Genomic DNA, 22,935 nt, shown 5'->3' with positions numbered 1-22,935 from the left:
ATACTCCTTGTATACTTATAGGCTGCCACCAAGTCACCCCTCAGCCTTTGCTTCTCCAGGCTGAAGAGTCCCATGCCTCTCAGCCTCTCCACATAAGGCCTGTTCTCTTGACCTGTAATCATGTGTGTGGCTCTCCTCTAGACTCCCTCAAGCTTCTCCACATCCTTTCTAAAGTGTGGAGCCCAGAATTAGATGTAGTACTCCAGCTGCGGCCTCACCAAGGCTAAGTAAAACAGGAGAATGATTTCTTGGGTCTTGCTCGAGATGCATTAGTAGATGCAAGCCAGGGTTTTATTTACTTTGCCAGCTGCGGCATCACACTGGCAGCTCATGTTCATTCTGTGGTCAATCACAACCCCCAAGTCTCTTTCGGTTGTGGTGCTAGTAACTGTAGCACTGCCGAGCCTATAAGTATGCTGTGGGTTTTTGTCCTCAATTCCCATAGCCAGTTTGAGTTCAGTTTCAGCCTTGGTTTTTCTGGTCCACTCCTTATAGGTGTGGGCCAGTGCTGCATACTACTTCTTAGTGGTAGCTCCCAACTTCCATCCCTTATAACCTTCTCTTTTCAGATTCTGGAGGTCCATGAGTCCCCTATTGAGCCAAGGGGGTCTCCCACCTGTTTTGCTACCTTTCCTATGGGCCAGAATGGACCTCCCTTGATCTTTTAAGATCATGTCCTTAAGGAACAACCACTCATTGTGGACTCCCTTCCCTGTCAGATCATGGTCTCTCAGGGCCTCAACAGCCAACCTCCTGAGCTTATGAAAGTCAGCTTTCCTAAAGTCGAGGGTTTCTGCACTGCTGACTGATTTGCCAGCTTTGTGATGGATAGAGAAAGTGATCAACTTGTGATCACTGTCACCAAGCTTCCCTTCGATCTTCAGGTCACCAACTAGATCATCCCCTTTGGCCAGTACCAGATCCAGCAGTGCCTTACCTCCTGTTGGCCCACAGATTTCTTGAGTCAAATAGAACTTGCCAATGCAAGTGAGGAAGCTTCACAACCAATCAGATTTGGCTGACTGCTCTTCCCATGAGATGTTAGGATGGTTGAAGTCACCCCTGACAACCATGCAGAAACATGCAGCCTCTGCCAATTCCCTAGCAAATTCATTGTCAAGCTTTTCCTCCTGGTTAGGAGGTCTGTAATAGACTCCTACAGTTCTAACCTAGAGGATCTCAAGTCACCCTCCTTGGGCTCCAATCTCTGCTTGTAGGGAAGTGTACTGCTCCTTCACATAGCGAGTTACACCCACAGCCCTTCCTTGCAACATGATCCCTCCAGTACAAGGTATAGCCATCAATACCTGTGGTCCAGTCATAGGTGAAGTCTCACCAGGTCTCCGTTATCCCTATGAGTTCATATTAATTTTGCTTAGCAAAAGGGCCAGTTCATCCTGTTTGTTCCCCATGTTCCTGGCATTTGTGTACATGCAATGGACATGTTGAGTAGACATGATATGCTAATTTAATATAACCTGCCATAATTTACAGCCGGGCTGTGCCTAGCCTAAATGTGCAATGCACGGCAGGCACTTTGAATGTCTTCTACCAGTTAAACTATATCCACAGTTTAGACATTGAAAATTAAATTTCTCTTTCCTGATATATTTTGCTTCTGCAAATGCTGTGAAACAAAAAGGTGGAACGATCATGAACCATGAGGCAAATTATTATACTCTTTCTTTTCTTTTTTTTCCAAGGAGTAAGGCTCCTGGAACATGTTGCATTGTCACATGCTATATACAAGTAGAGTGACAAGCTGTAATATGCCAATTGGGCTCAAGTTAAATCACTGCAAGATACTTCTGCACCACCAAGAAGTTGCTCTTCAATGAGTAAATTCTTTGTTGCTCATCCACCATTTTATCCAGGGATAAACCAGTTTAATGTCTGGCATGTTACAATTTGCCACTCACATATAACACAACAGATGTAACATCACCCAGGCGCCTAAGTGATCACTTTCAGAAAATTTGCTCATATGTTACATCTCCCTTTAGATAACTTTTATCTGGCCCTTATTCAAATATCTGTCTCACGGGGCATATGGTTTTTTCTTATAAATGAATCAAATGTCACCAGTACATCTCTCTCTCTCTCTCTTCATAAACTCATATCTGTTTACAATCACTGCATAAATATTTAGCATATAAATATGTAATTATACTCTGCAGTTTTGCTAGTAGCTTCCTAGTGAACATAAAATATAAATGCAAATTTCATCCCTAGTTCTGGTTGCTAGTCTTGGCATGGTACTGCCGTTTAAGTATACTGACATCAGTAGAATTACACAAGCATAAAGAGGTAAGTGTAATGAAGTGGAGAACCAGGCTCTTCATTTCTAGCTCCCTAACATAAATGTTTTCCATGTCCATCAGTTTAACAGCTCCCTGGAATATAAATTTTATTGTATTCCTCATTACACAAGAGAAACTAAATTAGCTGCTAGCTGAACCAGAAAGAACAAGTCAGAGTTATTCTGTAATAATTTTACATGCCTATTAGGATATGCCAAATAGCACTGAACAAGGTTTCAGTTCAGCAGAGGGACTTGCTTGATAACATTTTTCTGAGAAGAGACTCTAAATGTTTTAGTGACAGATCCTCATAGTACCAGGTGTTATCTGTGGAATGGTGCCATTTTTCCTATCTAAGGCATTTAGGGAAGGAACTTAGCTGACATGATTCCACTTGCAGGCCTAACCTGGATGGCTGTGAATTGGCATAATCTCAGCTGGCAACTGTGAGCAGTTCATAAATTCTCTCACAGTTGTATCTGGGATTATGCTAAACATAGCAATTTCTTTGCTCTAATGGATCAATAGACCTGCATGACCACTTAAATTACAGCACCAAGTGATACAGTTGTAATACCAAAAACCACACGCACACAAGTTTAACCCCATCTGCTCTTTCAAACTATTAAATGCACATTTTGAATTCCAGGTTCCCACTGCTGATAACACATCATTCCCTGTGTCACTGTTACAGCATCCTGGAGAAGCACGACAATCTATGAGTTAACACATTCTTACTACAGTAAAACCACTGAAAATGGTACATGGTAGAAATGCCTACCTGTTGTGCCTTTCCATAGGAGGGTTACACTGTTTCTTTTTCACTAGATCCTTAACAATCCTAAATGGCATAATCCTCTACTATCATCTTTATCTATTTCATTGCACATCAGTTCCTGATTTGTCACAAGTTAAGTGAGTAGTTTACCATCATAAACACTCCTCTACCTTAAATGATGCAAGTAGTAGCTACTGTATTAACCAAAACAACTGCAACCAGATTTTGCTGAGCCTATTACTTTGATAATGTGTCAACTCTAACCAATTTCTGGAGGCTTTTTAGGTAGGTGATGTCAAATCTTCATGCGTTATGATAGAAAGATGCTAATCTACCATACAAAGACACAAAGCTTCCCTATCTGTATCCTCGTTAATAGAACCAGGGGTTAATGTACTGCTTAAAAATTAGGATTGTGAGAGCTGTCACTTAAATGATATGCACAAATTACCAGATCATCTAGTATATATGATGCATCCCTCTATAAGTCTCTCCTCCCCAAAAAAAGAAAAAATTGTGAGGGAAAAAATAACTTTATTGAAATTCAGTCACCTTATATTATAACAATTTCAATTGTTTTTGTTATATAACCTTGGCATATAAAACACACCTTAATTTTCCACCTCCTTTTTCCCAGGGGAAAAAATACATGTCTCATGTACTAGAAAAATACTGCAAACATCTCAAATTAAACAGACAAAAAAAAATTCTCTGATTTTAATACAGATACTGGAGATAACATTTGAAAAAACTACAAAGTAAAATGGCATTCTCAGTCTCCAGACTGCCTCCATTAATCAGAGTCATGAAGGTATGCTGCAAATTCAGGGTGGATATCAGAATTCATTAGAAATGTCTAGCTACCAAACAGTCAAAGGAGCATGCTTTCACTGGTGGTAAAGACAAAGGTTCTTTCTTTTCTCTCATCTACCAGCTGTCACCTCAACCATGATTGGAACGAGTCATTTTTTTTAAAGGCTGCCAACATGCATATGGCATGGTTATCATTTTATAAATTGTAATTTGTAATACTAGTGGCTTACGTACAAGGATCTGATCCAAGGATAATTGAAGTTAATGGCAAATCTCCTCTCAACTTTAATAGGCTTTAGATCAGGTCTGTCTGTAAACATCAAGGATTTTGGAATATTCTTAATATTTAATACTTATAAGATAAATATGTTCAAGCCCTTACTTTTACCAGGCTTTTAAAGATGCCAAATCTAGCTGGGATATCAGCAGAGATGTCTTCCTTATTTTATTTTTGTGTAATTGCCCAGAACATATATATATTCTGCCAGAATCAACTCATATAATATTAGTATACTGTCCAAGGATGTGTACAGAAATTGCTTTTTTCACCGTTTAAAGCACTTTATTTCTGTGACTTAACAGAGGTGTATGACTTGACAGCACTTTAAAAATGGGTACAGCACTTTAAATTAACCCTTATTAAATGCATTATTAAATTTGAAGCACTATATTTTACAGCATTTTTACAGCAACCTACAATGCTTAAATAACTTCTATAGGCTGCTTAAATTTCTGACCAGTGGAGAAGCCCCAGGAGGCTGCAGAACGCCCTCTGCCTCCTAGCTTGGAAAGTGCAGGGAGGCCCAGAGGCCCCCCCAAACACGCACACACACTGCACTTCTGTCATGTTTAAGAGCACTGTAACTTTATAGTACTAGAAAAAGGGCTCTAAATTCCAGCACTTTAAACTGTGCATGGAGCACTTCTGTACACACACCAAAATAGCAACTGGATCAAAGGCACTGTGATAAGCAGGGATCCTAGAAATCCATTTGCTATGGAAAAATGAAGAAAAAAAATAGAATTTGTGTTATTACAGAGAATCTTCAGAATCTTCTGGGGAAAAAAACAATGTAATGAAAATAAAATACTAGCTCCCCAGTGGGAGTCAGCAGTTCTCACAGCAACTATGGCAGCCCTCTGGGGGAGAGAAGCTACCAATATATATGGAAGCAGCCAAGACAGCAGCTGTGTCCTCCTCCCTCCACCACTGATTGGCTACCTATCATGTGGCCCTGCCCCTCTCCACCAATCAATGACAAGAGGTGGGGCCGCATTAACAGCAGCCTCTCAGCCAATAAGGGGCAAGGCTGCCTGAAGGGCAGCCTCCTTGGCCAATCAGCAGCAAGGAGCAAGGCCATGGCCAGGGCCCCTCAGCCCATCCGCATTGGGGATGGGAAGGTTGCCATGGAAAAATGTGGATTTTTATGTGTTTTTATTAGAGAATTTTGGGGGGTTTATCACAGAAAACTAGGAACCCTTGTGATAAGCGTAGGGATGTAGGGGAGTTCATTTGTACCAGCACCTGCACCATCAGCCAGAAGAGCTGGGTCCCAGTAGTAATAAATATTAAATGGTGGGCACTAGAAACATTGCCTACCAGCCCACAGCATTCTGTCTTTTCTGGTGTTATTTGTGCTCCAATACACATGGGATTATTTCATCCTGGACCCATTCACATGAAATGCTAAAAGCAGCTAATTCAGCTGTGAAGTAAGACATACCCTCACCACACTCTTTTTATCAGTGGTACATATGGAAGCATATTTTTGAGGTTGGTGTTAATAGCCACTTTTTGCTTATCATAGACATGTTTTTGTCTCTCAGCATAGCAAACATTTATTATACTTATTATCAAAGCAACAGATAAACTCAGCACATTTCTGTGCCCTGGAAACTTATAGGCTGGCTACTGCAACCTTGGTCTCCAACCTGATTATTCATTTTAACAGAAGCATTCTTGTTTGTTCCAGCAATTCTGTAAGAAAAAGGATCATAACACAAGGTCTGCAACTGTCTTTGCCAGGAGACTACTTATAAAAAGCCCGTACACACTGTCATGAAGATACAATTCTGCATGAGTTTCACCATTAGAAAGCTAAGTGGATTTGCAAAACTCCCCTACTAAAAACCTATATAATTTCCTGCTTTATGGTTACAGCATTTTAGGGAAGCAAAACACTTGCTGGCTAATTTGCCTTAAACTATTCTACCCACAGACAACTGGGAAAAAATAAATGTTGCCACTGAATAAGGCTTGCAGGGACTGCTGTTTAAAATATAATTTTGAAATAAACTATCCATTCTGTTTTAAGAAAAGCAACCTCATTCCTTAAAAATGGGTAGGCATATGCAGTTTCCCCACTCTTTATTTTCAAGTATTTGTAAAGTTTAAAAGCAACAACAAAATATTAAATGAGAGGATGTGCATCTCAAAATCTAGGGTAGAGCCTAAGCCACTCCAGAGTTTTTGATGTCGCAGATACTGCATCAGGAACTGATTGGATAATAATCAGTCACCATCAGTTCCTAATGCATTGCCTTCAGCATCTAAACAAGCATCTGTGAATGTATGATATTATCAGAAAGAGCTAGAATATTGTAAGAACTATGTATTTGCCATATTTTAACCCACCTCAAAACCTGACAGCTGTCTGTTAAAAATAAAGCATTACCTTTGAGGGGAGTTGCCTTGGACACCTGCCTGCCTTTGTATTGGATCAGTGCGTTAAAATGGCACTGGGAAGAGCAAGGAGTTATTTGAGGAGGGTACTTTTTAGTTTGTCTTCTTGCATAAGGTAGATTCTTCAGTAATATATTCTTTTCATAAAATACTTGTGAGAAGAACCCACAATATCAGGGTAAAGGAAATTATAGTAGCATCTTGTAGTTATATTTCATAGATTTCATAGACATTAGGGGCTGAAAGGGACCTCGTGAGATCATCAAGTCCAGCCCCCCTGCCATAGGCAGGAAGTCTCTTGGGGTCAAATGATCCCAGCAAGACAAGCATCCAAGCACCTTTTGAATGTGGTTAATCAAGACCCCCAAGTCTCTTTCGGTTGTGGTGCTAGCAAACATAAATAAGTATGATGCTGGTTTTGCCCCCAAAGGTGGAGCACCCTGTACTTCTCTACATTGAATGCCATCAGGTTACATCAATCTCATCTCCCTTGTCCAGGCAATGTGTCACCTGGTCACAGAAGGAGACATGGTTGATCAGGCAAGACCTTCCAGCAACAAAGCCATATTGGCTGGCACTTAGAAAGTTATCTTCCATTAGCCTCATTCTGATGAAACCCTTGTTGATTTTCTCCAAGATCATTCCAAGGATGGGTGTCAGACTGACTGACCTGTAATTCTCTGGATCTTCCTTCCTTCCTTTCTTTCTTGAAGATCGGGACCACACTGGCTTTTTCCAGTCTTCCGGAACTGGAACTCCAAAAGTTCCCTATTGAGCCAAGGAGGTATCCCAGCCCGCTGACTGCATTTCCTGCAGGACAGAATGGACCTTCCTTGTGCTTCGAGGATTACGTTCTTAAGGAACAACCATTCCTTGTGGACTCCCCTTTCTAGAGGGCCATGGTCTCTTAATGCCTGACCGATCAGTCTCCTGAGTTTGTGAAAGTCAGCCTTCCCAAATATTGCGCGTCTCATTTAAAAAAAAATCACAAGCTTTGTTACAATATATATATTCTATATATAAAATAAGCATATTTAGTGAGGAATTAAATTCTGTGTGTGCATGTTTTATTTTTTTATTTTATAAATAAAATAACATGCACACAAGAATTTCATTCTTCACTAAATACAAACCTCTGAGGTAGAACACAGCAAATAACACCACCACCTAACAGTTTCATAAAAGAATTAAAGAATATTGTATTTATTTGTCATCACAAAGATGCATAGATGATTAATTACCCAAACTGCAATTTGACATAACATCAGGGCTTCTGTGTTATGGGTTCTTAAATCACCACAAGTGATAGGAACCTTGGTTTTGATCCATTCATACCACAACAACTCATTAGTTCAGTACCACTCAAAGGAAAAGAGACCCAGCCAACTGAACAATCCAGTCAATGTGTTCTCTTTGGACATGTCTGCAATCCATATTTTAATACATACTTAGTAGAGTAGCAAAAGGGATTTTAAACTCTTAATGAGGGGTCATTAAGAGTGGTTCCCGGTGGCTGCCAAGTGTTCACATTCATGATCATAGCAGCAACCAGAAGTCATCATTTCCACTTTGCCTTAGGCGCCCAGCCACGTACATTGCTGCAGCTACGAACCTACTGTATTTATTTGAATATGATGAGGGATTTTCTCCAGTCAGCATGGGGAAAAAAGCCCCTTGTCTTACATGCACATACCATAGCTCCCCCACCCCCGATTAAATAAACTGACTAGCATTAAACAGCTGCTAGAAGCTACATGTGTTCAGTCATGGTAGTAACTATGAAGTTGTTTGAATGCAACCCATACTGAGCATGTCCCTGAAACACATGGCCCATACTGGGCAAACACACCAATAGTAACTTACCACAAGGCTAAGTTAGCACAGCCCATCAGTGCCCATTGTGCTCAGGCCCCATCAGTGCCAACTCTTTTCCAAGTCATGGTGAACCACTACCTCAAATACATTTCAATTTCCTCTTCACTTCCACAGGTGAGCAGCACCTTTCTTTCTTGCTTCCAATTATTCCTGCTTCTTCACCAACCTTATGTCTGGCAAACAGCACCAAGCTTCTATATAGGAGAGTTTTGTCACGCCCTCTATCGACCCATCACATGTGATTAGTGTGGCCCTGCCCTCCATGGAATGGAGCCATACCAGGCAGCCTCATGCCTCATTGCATATAAAAATGTGGAGGGTTCCAGGACACATGACAAGAACACCTGGTTCTAGTCACAAGTGGGGGCTAATTCACATGTGGATCCTCTGTTGGTGGTATCTGGAGTACATACACATACTGAGCAGTGCTGGACTCTGGGTCACCGTGGCTCAAAATGCTGTTGATTCGGCTGGAGCCCAGCCGAATGAACTATAGGATAAATCATGAGCCTTTTTGTTTTGGACTATTATCAGGCATAGTTTGTACGGTGTACACTAGAGATACAAAAGTGCTGCTCAAAAGTGTGTTTATAGAGTACTTGTGCTGAAACTTGCAGAAGTACATAAGAAGTTGAAATGCATCAAAACTGGATGAAGTAAGTTTGTAATAACTGCATATATGCAAATTACTAAGGGCATGTTTATTTCAAAGTCAGTGTTTCAAATTAACAAGGTTTTTCTAGGCAAAGTGACATTGGGGGCAGGCAGGTGCTGTAGGTCTGCAGCAGGAACAGAGTCAGACCCGCAGCAGCCTCCTGCCCCATCACTGCTTGCCTTCTGCAGCTTCTGCCCCTGCCCCTTTCTCCCTTATTGTCACATACAACTCTCATGTTATGCTTGGGGAGGGAACAGACCTCAGCAGGGACTGACAGTAAGGATGCAGAGACTGCAGGGGTAGGAAGGCTGCAGGGGGATTAAGTGGAGGGGCAAGGCAGAGGGCAAAGGGGCCTCTAACCTCCCCTCCCCCCCTCTCGCCCCCAGTGGCTGACCCTCCCAGCCACAATTTGCCCTACCAGTGGGAGAAAGATAAATTCAAGACAACTCTCTGATAATTAGATTCTATATGTGGAAAATGATAACAAATTTATACATTGTCTATATATAGAATCTAATTATTGGAGAGTCATCTTATACTCAGGGTCACCTTAGATTCAAATAAATAAGGTAATTACAGTGCATTTGACATTTCTTTCACTTATTACTTTTTACTCAATACTGAAGCTCAAAAATGGTAAATAGAACTTCCTAACTGTATTCCCATGAGTGCCTACTACATTTGTATAGAGAGCAGCTTGGCCAAAACATTTGGATAAGTCTATGAATCTTGAATTTATCCCCATTTTACGAAGTGGAATCAGAGGTTATATTTCAACTCATAACACAGAAAGAGGACAAGATTCAGATTCAGATCCAAAGTTCCTTCATTTGGATATCTAGAGGTTTGGCTCAAGCCCAATCCTTGTAAGTGCACAAAAAATCATATTTTCTACTCAGAAAAAATGCACAGCAAAAATATTTCAAGCATGCAGCTATTCCATGCATAAATTCTGGACAATTTCTGAGAGTTAGAAAACACTTTGTGACAAAGGTAATTTTAGGGGTATTGCAAGAAGCCTAACCAGCTAGATTTCACCTAGTGAAAGCAGGAAAGTAAATATCAACTCTACACCACCGTTTCTCTGACACACTCACAGCTTGTTCTGGCCTTCTCTGCAGGTGCTCTGTGCATGTAAAGTGTTCTTCCCTTCTGTGTTGGTGAGTATTCATGCCTACATAAAACAGCAACAACTCTTCTCCTAACCTGAGGCCAGCAAAGCTCCTATAGAAATCATACTAATAGAGGCAAGGAAGCTCTGATAACCAATGTGGACCACCAGATTGTCAGGTGCTATCCCCCCGAATTTAAAAGACCCTCAAGGATTTTCTCTTGCGATGTGTAACCATGAAAGGACTAAACTTTGCTCCGAGAGATTAAAAGTTTTTCAAAGTGGAAAAGTATTTCAAGCATACCACCCATGAAACACTGATCCATCCGCAAGAGAAGGTTGAGAGGCAACCTTGTGGCTGCCTATAAATTCATCACGGGGGCACAGAAGGGAATTGTTGAGGCTTTACTCACCAAGGCGCCCCTGGGGGTTACAAGAAATAATGGCCATAAACTAGCAGAGAGCAGATTTAGACTGGACATTAGGAAGGACTTCTTCACAGTTAGAGTGGCCAAAGTCTGGAATGGGCTCCCAAGGGAGGTGGTGCTCTCTCCTACCCTGGGGGTCTTCAAGAGGAGGTTAGATAGGCATCTAGCTGGGGTCATCTAAACCCAGCACTCTTTCCTGCCTATGCAGGGGGTTGGACTCGATGATCTATTGAGGTCCCTTCCAACCCTAACATCTATGAATCTATGAATCATTTATCCTGCTAATTTTTCTTGCCCAGTTGGCTATGCTTTAAAAAAAATTCTATTAAAGTAGCAATCCACCAGACATTATTATTATTATTATTACTAATTAAATGCCAAGAATGTGGGCAATGCATTACAAGTAAATAAAAGTCCCCATCTCCAGAAGCCTGCACTCATAGGCAAAATATGATGAATGAATACAAAAGAAAGGGGCTAGAGATACAGAAAAGATAATGGGCCCAATTCATCATGCTAGTTAGCTCCACCAGCACTGTGTTACATCTTCAGGAAGCCTGTCAGAAGGAGATACTCTGAAGTAAGTTCTGCCGGACATGGACAAGTTGTGGACAAGGTGGCAGAAAAAAAACCAGGTTGGGATAATCCTATGCCCTGGAAATTCTGCGCCTGTTCAAATCTCAACACTGGCCACTGCAATTGGAATTGCTACAGCCCCTGGCAGCTTCCAAACAGAAGAGGCATAAGCTACTTGGCTAGGGTGCAAACAAGCATTCAGAAGACCCAGCTCAGGTTTAGGCAATTTAGTTTACGCTGCCTAAACCTGAAATAGCTCTGTATTGCAATTACTCATCCAGACAGCTAAAGGCAAGCAAGTTGGGGAGTGTCAGGGAGTGCCTGGCAGGATTTGGGGAGCTGGTGGGTCTCTTTTGTGGGCAGATGGGTCTGGGAGTGTGCTGGTTGTGGGGGGAAGGGCTTGTACATTCCCTTAGTGTCCAGCCACAAGAACCGAGAGAGGGCTAAATCTGCTTCAGCGATAATTACAGCGATCAGAGCATGCGGCTTCTTTATTTTACATGCTTTAATGTGGGGGGGGTTAAGTGTTAAACTGTAGATTGTATTAAACATTAGTAGCCACAATGATCTTAAAATTCATAGATCTAGCTGACAATGATTCTACTAATTGCTTGTACGAGTAACACCAGAGACCCTTTTCCTGTAACTGACTTCACTGCCTTCAGCAGCAACCAGTTAAGATTACAATTTAAAAGCAACTGGAGGAAAAACATGAGTATTACTGTTTTACTCCTACCAAAAACAGTGAGTTCTCCCCATTGTGGTGGGCCTTTCATGCAGCAACAAAGGAAAGAGAAACATTTTCTTTTAAATCAGAAAAGGTGGTTGGAAAACTGCAACATATTGCAGAGGATGCAGAGCAGGTACTGTAACTGCTTTTAATTTTTTTTTAACTGACTATATTTCAGGTTGACAGTGTTCTTTCATTCTGGACCTGAACATCCCCAGAATTCAGGGACACTTGGATCAAAGTTTGACCTTTGGCCTGCCATAGAAAGGAAGTAATCTGTGCAGTCTAGATACACTGTAAACTTCACAGGGGTGGAGTTGGGAATTTTACCCAGAGTGGGACAAGCAGACCGGTTTAAGCCTAATTGGCTACCAAGGAAACAGCATATCAGAGGTAAGTGCCATTTTCCAGGCACGCAACTCAGGCAGGAGTACTGTGAGTGAATGAGTGGGTTTAACAGCTAGAAGGCCAATATCACTGAACTCATTTTAATCCAATTCTAGATTGTTTTAGGGCCTCTCATCTAATCCTCTTCTTTTCTTCCTATTTCTAGGAGGAAAAAAGAACTCCACCCCATTTACCAGCTCCCTGGGAATGTAGCATTTGCTTCAGAATAGAGAAGCCATGTGTGCTGCGGCTCCTGCTGCAAACAGCATCAGTCAAAAAGTATCTCCAGAATGTTCAAGTGGGGAAGAATGAAGCATCTCAGGCTTCCCATAAAGAACCCAGCTGGTTCTGGGAGGCAGGAAGGGAAACATGACTGAAGTGCTTCTTCTTACATGATGCCAGACCACTGAGCCCCAACCCTGTGCCCCTCTCCGCCCCTCCCCCCGCCCCCAGCCAAGCCCCACAAGAGTCCGTGCAGCCTGCAGGGTCTGGCCTATTTCAATTAAAAGCACAATTATACATAGATTTAAGGAATCTTTGAGCATGGAGCTTCACATAAAAATATGGAATGCAGGGGCCATGAAGGTCTTGTTTCCTATGTCTGCCCCCTTCACAAAGCTTAGTTTTCTAACTTCTCCTTCACCTCCACTGTGCTGAAAGCTTATGGTCAAATCCTGCACTCCCTGCTGAAGTCACCAGGCTCTGTTCTGAAGTAAGTGTGCAGAATGGGACTATCTACTTTTTCCCCACTTCTTGTTTATTTCTGCCTGGGTTCCACACTTTCTTCCCAACCCAGCCCACCCTTATGGTAAAAAAAACAGGGAGGGAAATGCCCTTCCTTAATTATAATATGTTTATGCCAAAGAACCAAAATAGTGTACTACAATGTGCAGTCACAATTAAGATTGTCCCCACCCCAGGGATCACAACCATTCACTCTATTCCTCTACTTTCTGGTCCAAACTCTGTAATTAACATTACCCATGAAGACTGCAAAAATACAAGAACGGAGTTCTCCATGTATGGTAACAAGGGGAGCACCCAATCAATCTACAGCAAGGGATTTAGGGGAGGGGCAGGAAAAGAGTGGGGAAATATCAATTTTCCTTGATTACATGTTAGGGTGCTACATCTTTACTCCTGTTCCTACTGTCCTTAGTAGATAGGAAAATCCAGCCTGTGATTTCCCAGAGATTTATATACATGAATAGTAGTTTCTAGCAAGGAGGTACTCCTGTTTCACACTTGTGGTAACACTTGGCTGTGATCCACCTTAATGAACGGAGTTCTTAAGAGAAAGACTATTGATCTCCCACATTCTCCCACCATTGCTGCTACTAAAGAAGGTGAACAGAATTCACCTGCAAAGCTGAGAGCCCCGTAGAGGAAGTCTGAATGGATTCAGGCAAAAGTGGAGGGGAAAAAGGAGATTGCTTTTAATAGCACATGGGGTTCATGAGGAAACTGGTTACTACATCACAAAAGGGGATCAATCCATCAAGAAAAATTAGCAATCCCTTGTTTATGGAAACAAAGAAATTCTCTAGAAATGTTACAAATTTGCTGTATTTTTGCCTGAAGATCTTATAAAAAGTATCTAATATCTAGTTAGCTAATTGAAAGATGTTTTAACTAACAGCCTTCCTACTTACTGCATAGCTAAGGATGTTTGCATGCAATATTTATTCCATCAAGTGTATGAAATAAGTTACACCCAGGACATTTTTTCCTCCAATGTCCATTTCAGACAGTTGGTCTGAGTAACAAGCACGTAGGTCTACGGCCTCCACAGTTTTGGTCATTCCACCTCCCACTTAGATTATTTAGCAATACAAAAAGAGAAGACACACATAGCTGTCCACCCTTTTTGATGACTGTACAATCCTGAAGGAGCAACAACTTGATGCATAGGCTAAAGTTAACCACCCACACACATTGGTTAATGCAATTTTTGATGATTCACATGTACAGATCTAAAGGCAGAATCAAGCCCTTTGGTCATTATTTTGGAATGGAACATCAGCTCACATTTTTTACAAATGACAGTTAAGGCAAAATCCTAGATTGAAGTCTGTAGCTTATCTAAAAAGAATTTTAGCTACACCCCTTAAAATAAAGCAAAATCTATTAAAAGAAATATAGAAAATTGTATAATCATAATTCTAGAGCAGTGATTCTCAACCAGTCAGTGTGCCATGAGATCCTTTTAAGGAGTGACACACAATATTAGCACCAGTAGGTGTGCAAACACCTCCACAAGTAGCTGGATAAACCCATTGATTTCAAGTAGGAATCCATAGTCTAAAAGCATTTGACATGTTATGGATTTTCTAATTCTTTGCAACAAAAACATTCTGTATTATTTTTCTGTAGTCAAGAAATGAGTAAAAGCTAAGAGCTGGCATTTTCCAAGGGATGCCTCAAGTCTAGTATGATTGAAAATCACTGGTCAGAGCTTTCTGTCAGATTCTGTGGGCTAAGTTACTCTGTCTCGGTACTGCAAGGGTCTCCTAACCACCAAATCAGTTTAGTGTGCTACAGAATTCTAGGCACTGTGGACTAGTTAAAATGAATTTTAATATCCTTAACTGCAAAATTTTCAGCTTTTGAGTTTAGCTTTAACAACATAGCATTAACAACATAGCTTTTAAGTTAAATTATCCTTTTAACAGTTGCAACCATTACGGTTGAGAAATATAGATGAGTAATAAGCTTGTAAAGTAGGAGTTAACTTTAATTAAATAGTGAAAACATGAGGAAAGTTTTATGCATCTATAGTGTTGACAAAATTAACTTTAGTGTCATGCACATCAAGTCCAATTTTCAATTCACAAGAGATCTGCCCTCTCACTTCTTCCAGCAATTCAATCCACTCGCTAATTATGAAAGAGAGAATGAGCTGCCAACCAAAAAAGAAGATTCACAACTGCCAATTGACTTTACTATTAATATAATGGGAAAAACATGTGTAAAATAGCCACCCAGAAGATGACTGCCCACAGAATTTAGAAGAGAGAGTTACGTCAGAATAGAAGATGGTCACAGAAGATTACATAATTGGCACACAAGTGAAGTAATCTAATGCACAGAGTGAGACAGAGAAAGAAAAACTATTGACACAAAAGGCTGCTCTGACACAAAGATATATTGCCATACTCCCTTCACTAGAGAAGGAGAAAGATTAACAACCCATGTGTCAGCCAATGAAGGACAGATCTTTCTGTGGGACATATTACCAGGATTTCTCATATCACTAATCATTTTCTTTCCCTTCCTTCACAACTCTCCTGAATATGACAGTAGACTATAACAACAATACACCTATCATTTGAAAAAATAATGGAGGAAGAGGAATAAAAGACAAAGACAACTAGTTAATAGCCAGTGACTAAATCAGAAGCTTAAGAAAAAAGCTCTTGATTCTCTTTTTGCCTGGGGAAAAGAGAGACAATAGAATTCCTGTCATTTTTACCAGACACAATTCTGCATGCATCTATCTAGACGTATAAATACAACACAAACGTTCACATATATAACATGCTATTGCAACATTCCATTTGCACAGTTACAAAACCTAAGTTCAAACACATGAACTGTATTTTATAATATACGCAGTAAGTACAAAGCTACTCATTTAAATGCCAGTCCTGAAACTGGCTTTTCACCCATAAAGATTCCATTGCAAGATCAGAACTTTAGCAAGGGAACAGAAATAGAAAGTTTGGAAGAAAGCAGGCATATAGTAGTAATACATATGATTTTCACAAATGCACAATGCAGCTTAATTAATGCTGTTTTATTTTTCCCAGAGCAAGTTAAACATTGCATTAGAATAGTTTGCATAGCAAGTTCTTATAGCATCATAAAATCAGAAAAGTAGGTCTGGAAGAGTCTAGGAAGATCATTTAGTCCAACTACATGCTTGAGGGCTACCCCTATCTAAACCATCCCTCACAAATCCTTGTCTAACCTATTACTAAAATTGCATAATCAACCCTTTTGCACAAGTATAAAGCATAGCACACTAACCTGCCAAGGTAAGGCAGGGAGACAATGGTAATCAGTCATTTGTTGCTGCAATGGTTGCTAAAATGCCCTTGAGAGATCTAAGGAATAGGGCCATGACCCCCTTCAGAGGAAGCAAAAACCCCTGCAGTCCATACCGGTCTGACCATGGGGTAAAATTACTTTCTGATCCTAAATGTGGTGATCAGTCTGACCTTAAACAGAGGGGCAAGACACTCCAGCCATGAACCTCTAAGTTTTAGTCCCAGCAAAGCGTTGGCAAACTCCAGTCAAAATCCCCAACCTTGACTATAGCCAACACCTGATGATTCTAAGGCACATAAAAAAAACCCTTGACATCTGTAAACAACAGGAGAGGAAAAAGAATCCTTCCCAGCTCCATTGAGCAACCAGCAAAGCGCAGAAGCATGGGAAATACCAAACACCTTCCATTCTACTCTGTCACCTGGAGAGAGCAAGTGTAACCCCACATACCAGAACTCTCCTTTCTTTATCTGTACCATAAACCTATCCCAGCTCCTTTAATCTTATTTCATAACTAAGCCAATTGTGCTGCTGTGTTTGATTTTCTGAGTATGATAATTAGGGCTGTGCAAAGCTTCGGTAGCTGATTTGATTCAGGGGAGATTCAGCCTGATTCGGTGGCCGAATCTCCTAATCAAATTGGGAGACCAATTAAAAGGTCTGAATCAAATTGGAAACCTCCGAATCGATTCAGAAAAGATTCAGCACCGATCCGGAGATTCGGCCATAAACTAAACTGGCAGCAGTTCTCACCATGCTGGACACAGCTGCCTCCAGCTGGTAAGTTTGTTGTGGTAGATGTGGGGGAGGATGGACAGAAAGAGGCAGATCAACATCCCCACAGTGAGGGAAGGATTGGGGCTGGGACAAGCTGCCCAGCTGGGAGGAGGGGGGAGTGGGACTTGGGGAGGAGGACTCCTGCCACTGCACACCACCGTGCGCCACCAGTCCGGTGGGGCATGGGAGCAGGTGTGTGCTCCTGGATCTGTGCTGGGCGGGCTGGGCCGGGCTGCACTCTGGGAGGCTAGCCCTAGCTGCCCACTGCCAGGCTGCACTCCAAGAGGCAGGTGGAGCCAAGGCTGTGCTCCGGGCAGCTAGCCCCAGCTGCAGCCTGGAGCACAGCCCTGGCTCCACCCACCCCGCAGAGCTCAGTCGAGCAGGGACTATGGGGGGTCTGCAGCCACCCTAAAATTCCCCATAGCCTCTGCCACTGACCCCTCCCCAATCCAGATGCATGCGCCTGGCACCATGCCCTGCCATTGCTCGCCCAATCAGGGCGAAGCTGTGGCTTGTCCAGGAGCCGCAGGGAGGCTGGGCAAGTGGCAGGAGGGCATAGCCCCCACTCCCAGCACCTTCCAACACCCGTCCAGAATGCAGCCTGCCCCAGCCTGCCCCATGCAGATCTGGGGACAAACACCCGCTCCCATGCCCTTCCAGACCAGCGGCGTGTGGCACCACGCAGTGACAGGAGCCCAAATCCCCAAGTTCCACCACCCCCAACCCCAGCTGGGCAGCTTGTCCCAGCCCCAATCCCTCCCTCGCTGTGGGGCCATTGATCTGCTCCCCCCGCATGCCCCTTTACTCTCCTCTCCAACCACCACAACAGACTTACCAGCTGGAGGCAGCTGTGTCTGGCATGGTGAGGACTGCTGCCTGTTTAGTCTATGGCCGAATCTCTAAATTGGTGCCAACTCTTTGGATCCAAATTGGCTGAACTGAATCGGGACAGTGATTCAAATCACCGAATCAAATCACTGTCCCTCCGAATTGGCCAAATCCAAAGCAAATACTTGCTGCTTCACACAGGCCTAAAGATTATCTCAAATATCCGCCTGCTTTAAGTTGCAGAGCAAATATCTCCTAATACTTTTTTAATATTAATAGTTTTTTAATATTAATAAATATAAAAAAATATCTCCAGGGGTATGTGGGGGACTCCTAGGTTTCTAACTGTTGCTCTTCAGAAAGCACTCCAGGCATAGCTACTCCTAGAACATCCTTGACAAATGTTTATCCAGCCTTTTCTTGAATACCTCCAATGATGGATAATCCAGTTTCCCTAAGAAGTCTATTCCACTGCCTCACTGTTCTAACAGGAAAGAGTTCTTGCTGATATCCAATCTAAACCTACTTTGCTGCAACTTCAAGCCATTGGTCCATGTCCTGACCCCTTAATCAATGAAAGAAAAAGGTGTTCTCCCTCCTCTTTATGGTAGTCCTTCAGATATTTAAAGACTGCCATCATGTCCCCTCTTAAGCATTTTTTTCCACAAGCTGAACATGCCTAGCTCTTTCAACCTCTCCAAATATGGCTTGCCTTCTGATCCCTTTTGTCATTTTTATAAAAAGAAAAAAAAGACTAAGATGATAAAACCTGATTTACAAACATTAGAAATGCCAACATTTAAGCTGCCTTAAAATGAAATAAATACCAAAGCTATCATGAGTTGATACCAGTCAAATTACACACATACATTGCTTTAAGTCATTAAAATGGCATAAGCATTTAAAAACAGTTTACACCTATAACCAGGGTTTATAGAGTGTACAAATGTGTGAAGCCACCCTGGGTAAATGTAACTTGTTCGTTAGAGCTGTTTTGTGTGGTCCATGTTTCATATCCAGTTTTTCCTAAATTCTTAACAGCATTTTCAATCAATAGTTTCAAACTTACTTGTAGAATATGGCATATTCAGGCATATGTACACAACAAGTTCTATGATTCAGCTTTTGAGTTATCTATTGCGGGGGGGGGGAGCATATGGCTTTTTTAAAACAGGTAAAATTGTACTTCATACATCTCCAGAAAACCAGTTTCCTAGAACATTTCACCCCTGAATAGAGACCAAGCTTGTAAAATTTGATCTGGGAAAGTCCCTGGCAGGGACGGAGCCAAGCGTTCAGTCTTGCACCCCCATTCCCCCCCCCCCCCCCGCTAGTCCAGCTCTGCCCCCTTCAGGCCCGACCCTGTGTCATCCCCCCCCGCCAGCCTAGGTTCAGGCTGGGGGCGCCCCTCCTCCTTCCTCCCACTCCGCCATGGGCCTGACCCCAAGGGCCCCTGCCCCCACCACAGCAGCCCAGACCCAGCTTTGGGGCCAGGTCCACTGCCCCACCTTTGCCCCCATCACTTCGGCCATTCCCCCCTTATCTCCCCGCCACTCTAGGGCCAGGCCTACGTCTGCCCCCCCTATCCGCCACTTTGGGTCCTGGGCCTGTTCCTGCCCCCCCACCCCACACAGCTTTGGGTCCAGACATGCTCCCCCCTGTGGCTGCCGCCGTCCTGCACCTGCAGGCCCAGCTATGGCGGTGGGCAGTGGCATATGGGCCTGGGCCCGGCGGGGTGGCTGTAGGCGTGGACCTGGTGCGGCAGCTGCAGACACAAGGTAGCAGCCACGGGGTGGTGGCCACGGCTACTGGTAACTGCCCCCTCCCCTCCCTGCCGGCTCTTGTTGGGGGGTGTGGGGGGGGTGATCCAGCCCCTGGCTCCAAGGAGCAGATCGGGGGGGTGAGGCCTCACCCCCCAGCTCCATCCCGTCTGTTATGGCAGAGCTCCAGTCCCCGCCTTCCCCCTCTGCCTCCAAGGAGTGGGAGGGGGGGCCCAGGCCATCTCCATTGGCCTGCCCCCCCCCGGCCCCTCAGTCTCCACTGACATGGCAGCGCTCCGCTGCCTGTCCTATCCATCTACAGTCAATCAGAGCATGAATAAAGCATTATGGACAGACAAACGGACAGACTAAGGCTTTTATAATATTAGAATAAGCTAGGATCAGTAATTACCAAACTGAAAAGCTGACCAAAGTACACTATACATGGCTGTTGACAGTGTTCATCTAGCTTTAGTCTGCCAGAAGGGATTTGGGGAGTGGGGGGGGTTCTTCTGTTTTTTTTCTTAAAAGTTTTATGTAAAGAGAGGTAGTTAGCTATGTTAGTCAGGCAGAAGGTAGGGCAGAGTGGCACATTATAGGGTAACTAACTTCCCTGATCTAGGGAAGTGCATCGCTTCTTCACTCCCCTCCCAGGTTAGACTGGGAGGGAAACATACAGACATTCACACTTGCAAGAGAAACTTGCAGGTTGACACTTGGAAGATCTTCTCCTGGAAGGGTCATATCTTCCCCTGGAGAAATTGAGTGGAAACTTGTACGCTTGTCATTTCTACTGGGAGAATGGCAATTCTGACAGTAGAAATGTAACACCTGTACATGGCCTGAAACACTCTCATGATCACCCTGGTTTAAGTGTTACAATAGGGTCTTATCTTAGAACAGAAACTGCTCCTGAGATCTTATCCCTGCTATCTTACTCCAAGTCTGACTAGGGGAAGATATCAAAAAGCAGAGACAAAACAATAACAAAGATTATTTTGAAAACACTGTAAGTGACCATGACAGTGTATCCTGAACTTAGATCTTCGAGACAAATCACTAGGTCAGACAGCAAGAAAGTTCCTTCTGTAAAGTCCAATTGTAGTTTACTTTTCCCTTTCTTAAACTAAAAATCCTTCCTCTTTTCATTTGAAAAATGGCATCTATGGATCTTGGCAGAGAAGGATTTTCTAGGGAAAGCTGGCAGATTTCTGGCATCTAAATCCTTTTGTTCAAGATTTTCAGAATTCATGTTATCATCTAGCGGAAAGCTGGACTTTATAACTCCTGGTTCTTCTTCATTTTAGGACACATACAGATATCCAATTCTGCCATAAACTGGTAAAATTTATAATCTCCATAAACCATTAATTTCAAGGTCCATAAAACGTACAAGGACTTTTAGCAACATCATTGATTGTATGTTACCCCTGAAATTCAGGGCTTCTGTGGTTTAGTATCTCTTACAGTAAACTGACAGACTTTAAATCTCAAAAGTATTTTATCCCAGGGCTCAGTAAGCTTACAAGCTTTGCCTAGAAACCAGCAGGATTTGAAACTCATACGAGTCTCATGCATTAACTTTGCTGGCAAAACATGTGACTGCCATAAACTATAGTTAAATGCAGATTCAAAAGGAGCTCAAATTCCATGAAGAAATTACTAGGATTCATGAAACTAAAACACATTTCTAGTTCAACCAGTATAGCTAGCATTGTAGTACTTACTGGGTGCATCTGCACATGCAATTAAGGTGAGCAATAAACTCCAGCACAATTCGCACCAGAGTCAACTGCTCGCAGGCGCAGCATCTACACCTGCTCCTGGGACTGCCACGTGTTGAGCCAGAGTGGAGCAACCCCAGGCAGGCAGGAGCCCAAAAAGGCAGACCTGGGCTCTGGGTGGCAAGATCGGGCAGCACAGGGGCTGGCTGGGGGAACAAGGGTGCTAAAGTGTGAAGCTAAGCAACAGCAGCCCTCATACTTTAGCACCCTCATGCCCCAGCCAGTCCATCACCATCTACACATGCATTTCAATGTATGTAAGTACTCTGCCGTAAGATAGTACTGTCCCCATAGTACTATCTTACAGCAGCGTTAATTAATTTACTGGACTCTAATACCAGCTCACATGTAGATGGTGATACTTTTACAGCGGAGCTAATTAGCTTACTCTGTTGTAAAGCATACATGTAGATGCACCCACTGGAACTTCCCTACTTTGCTGGCAGGGCAGTCACATCTTATAACTTTCATGAAAACAATAACTAGGTTCAAGGAACTTCCAAGCTCCCAGGGGCTGCTAGGGGAACTTGTAAATTCAGTTAGACAAATACCTAGTGTTCATGGAAATTTGCCAACTCATTTGAGAAAATAAGTCTCAGTTCATTTGTGCTTAGTTTTGTTTTTTATTATTATTATTATTATTACTCTGGAACTAAAGTGAGGTCCATAGCAGAGGTTACACTTTCTACTGAGTGCCTTAAAGAGAATGTGGCTTTTGCTGGGAATCTCGTGCAAGTTATATTTTTGGCAGTATACATGATGGAGAATATAAACTTCCTCAGAGAGCTCAAGCACTGCAATTTCTACCACATGCCTGAAGGATATTGTAAACCCCACTGAGGGAACTCATACAACTTATTTTCCGCAAGTAGTCTGAAGAAAACTGCAACTCGTGTTGGGGATATCACAGAAGGTATAATAGGCATTAGGGAACAGAACAGCCGTTCAGGGGGAATATACCCCCTAGTCAAGGATGAGACCTTTTTTGCTGATCCTTTCAATTACAAATACTAAACTAAAGCCATCTTCTTCCTCATTCATAGCAAAGGGAGCTGACCCCTTGGAAATACTGAGAGAGAAGGGAAAGACCAAAACAGAAGGCATCCTTCTTGAGAAACATTTGAAGAAAAAAGTAGAAACTATTTCATGTGGAAGGATAGATATGGAAACTTAACAAAGTATTTCCTCATTTTCAAATGATAATTTTATCACTGCAATTTTCTAATACCATTGTTTTGAACAACTAGATATTTGCTTAAAGATTCAACTGTCATTTAACTGGAATCCAGACGTCCAAGCTCTTGGTGCACAGAACTCCCAATGTCTTAGGACTTACGTTTCATATGTGATATGCTTAAAAGATCATGCCATAAATTTTACTTTCAGAAAAACAAAGATGA

The 22,935-nt window shown here is 42.5% G+C and overlaps 2 long non-coding RNA genes across 5 annotated transcripts in view; one reads left to right on the top strand and one right to left on the bottom strand.

Annotated features, from left to right (window-relative positions):
• LOC132246413 (uncharacterized) overlaps nucleotides 1-22,935 on the bottom strand; it is a 123,263-nt gene that overhangs the window by 71,278 nt on the left and 29,050 nt on the right. The gene's annotated exons all lie outside the window — the stretch shown is intronic.
• LOC132246298 (uncharacterized) lies at nucleotides 11,505-14,763 on the top strand. Its single transcript, XR_009457653.1, has 3 exons — nucleotides 11,505-11,561; nucleotides 12,128-12,342; nucleotides 12,503-14,763. It is a non-coding gene; the product is annotated as an uncharacterized LOC132246298 (long non-coding RNA).

The sequence above is a fragment of the Alligator mississippiensis genome, chromosome 1, assembly GCF_030867095.1.
Source record: "Alligator mississippiensis isolate rAllMis1 chromosome 1, rAllMis1, whole genome shotgun sequence".
NCBI classification, from domain to species: domain Eukaryota; kingdom Metazoa; phylum Chordata; order Crocodylia; family Alligatoridae; genus Alligator; species Alligator mississippiensis.
Note: the sequence above shows the minus strand (reverse complement) of the source record. Positions and strands in the feature narration are given on the sequence as shown.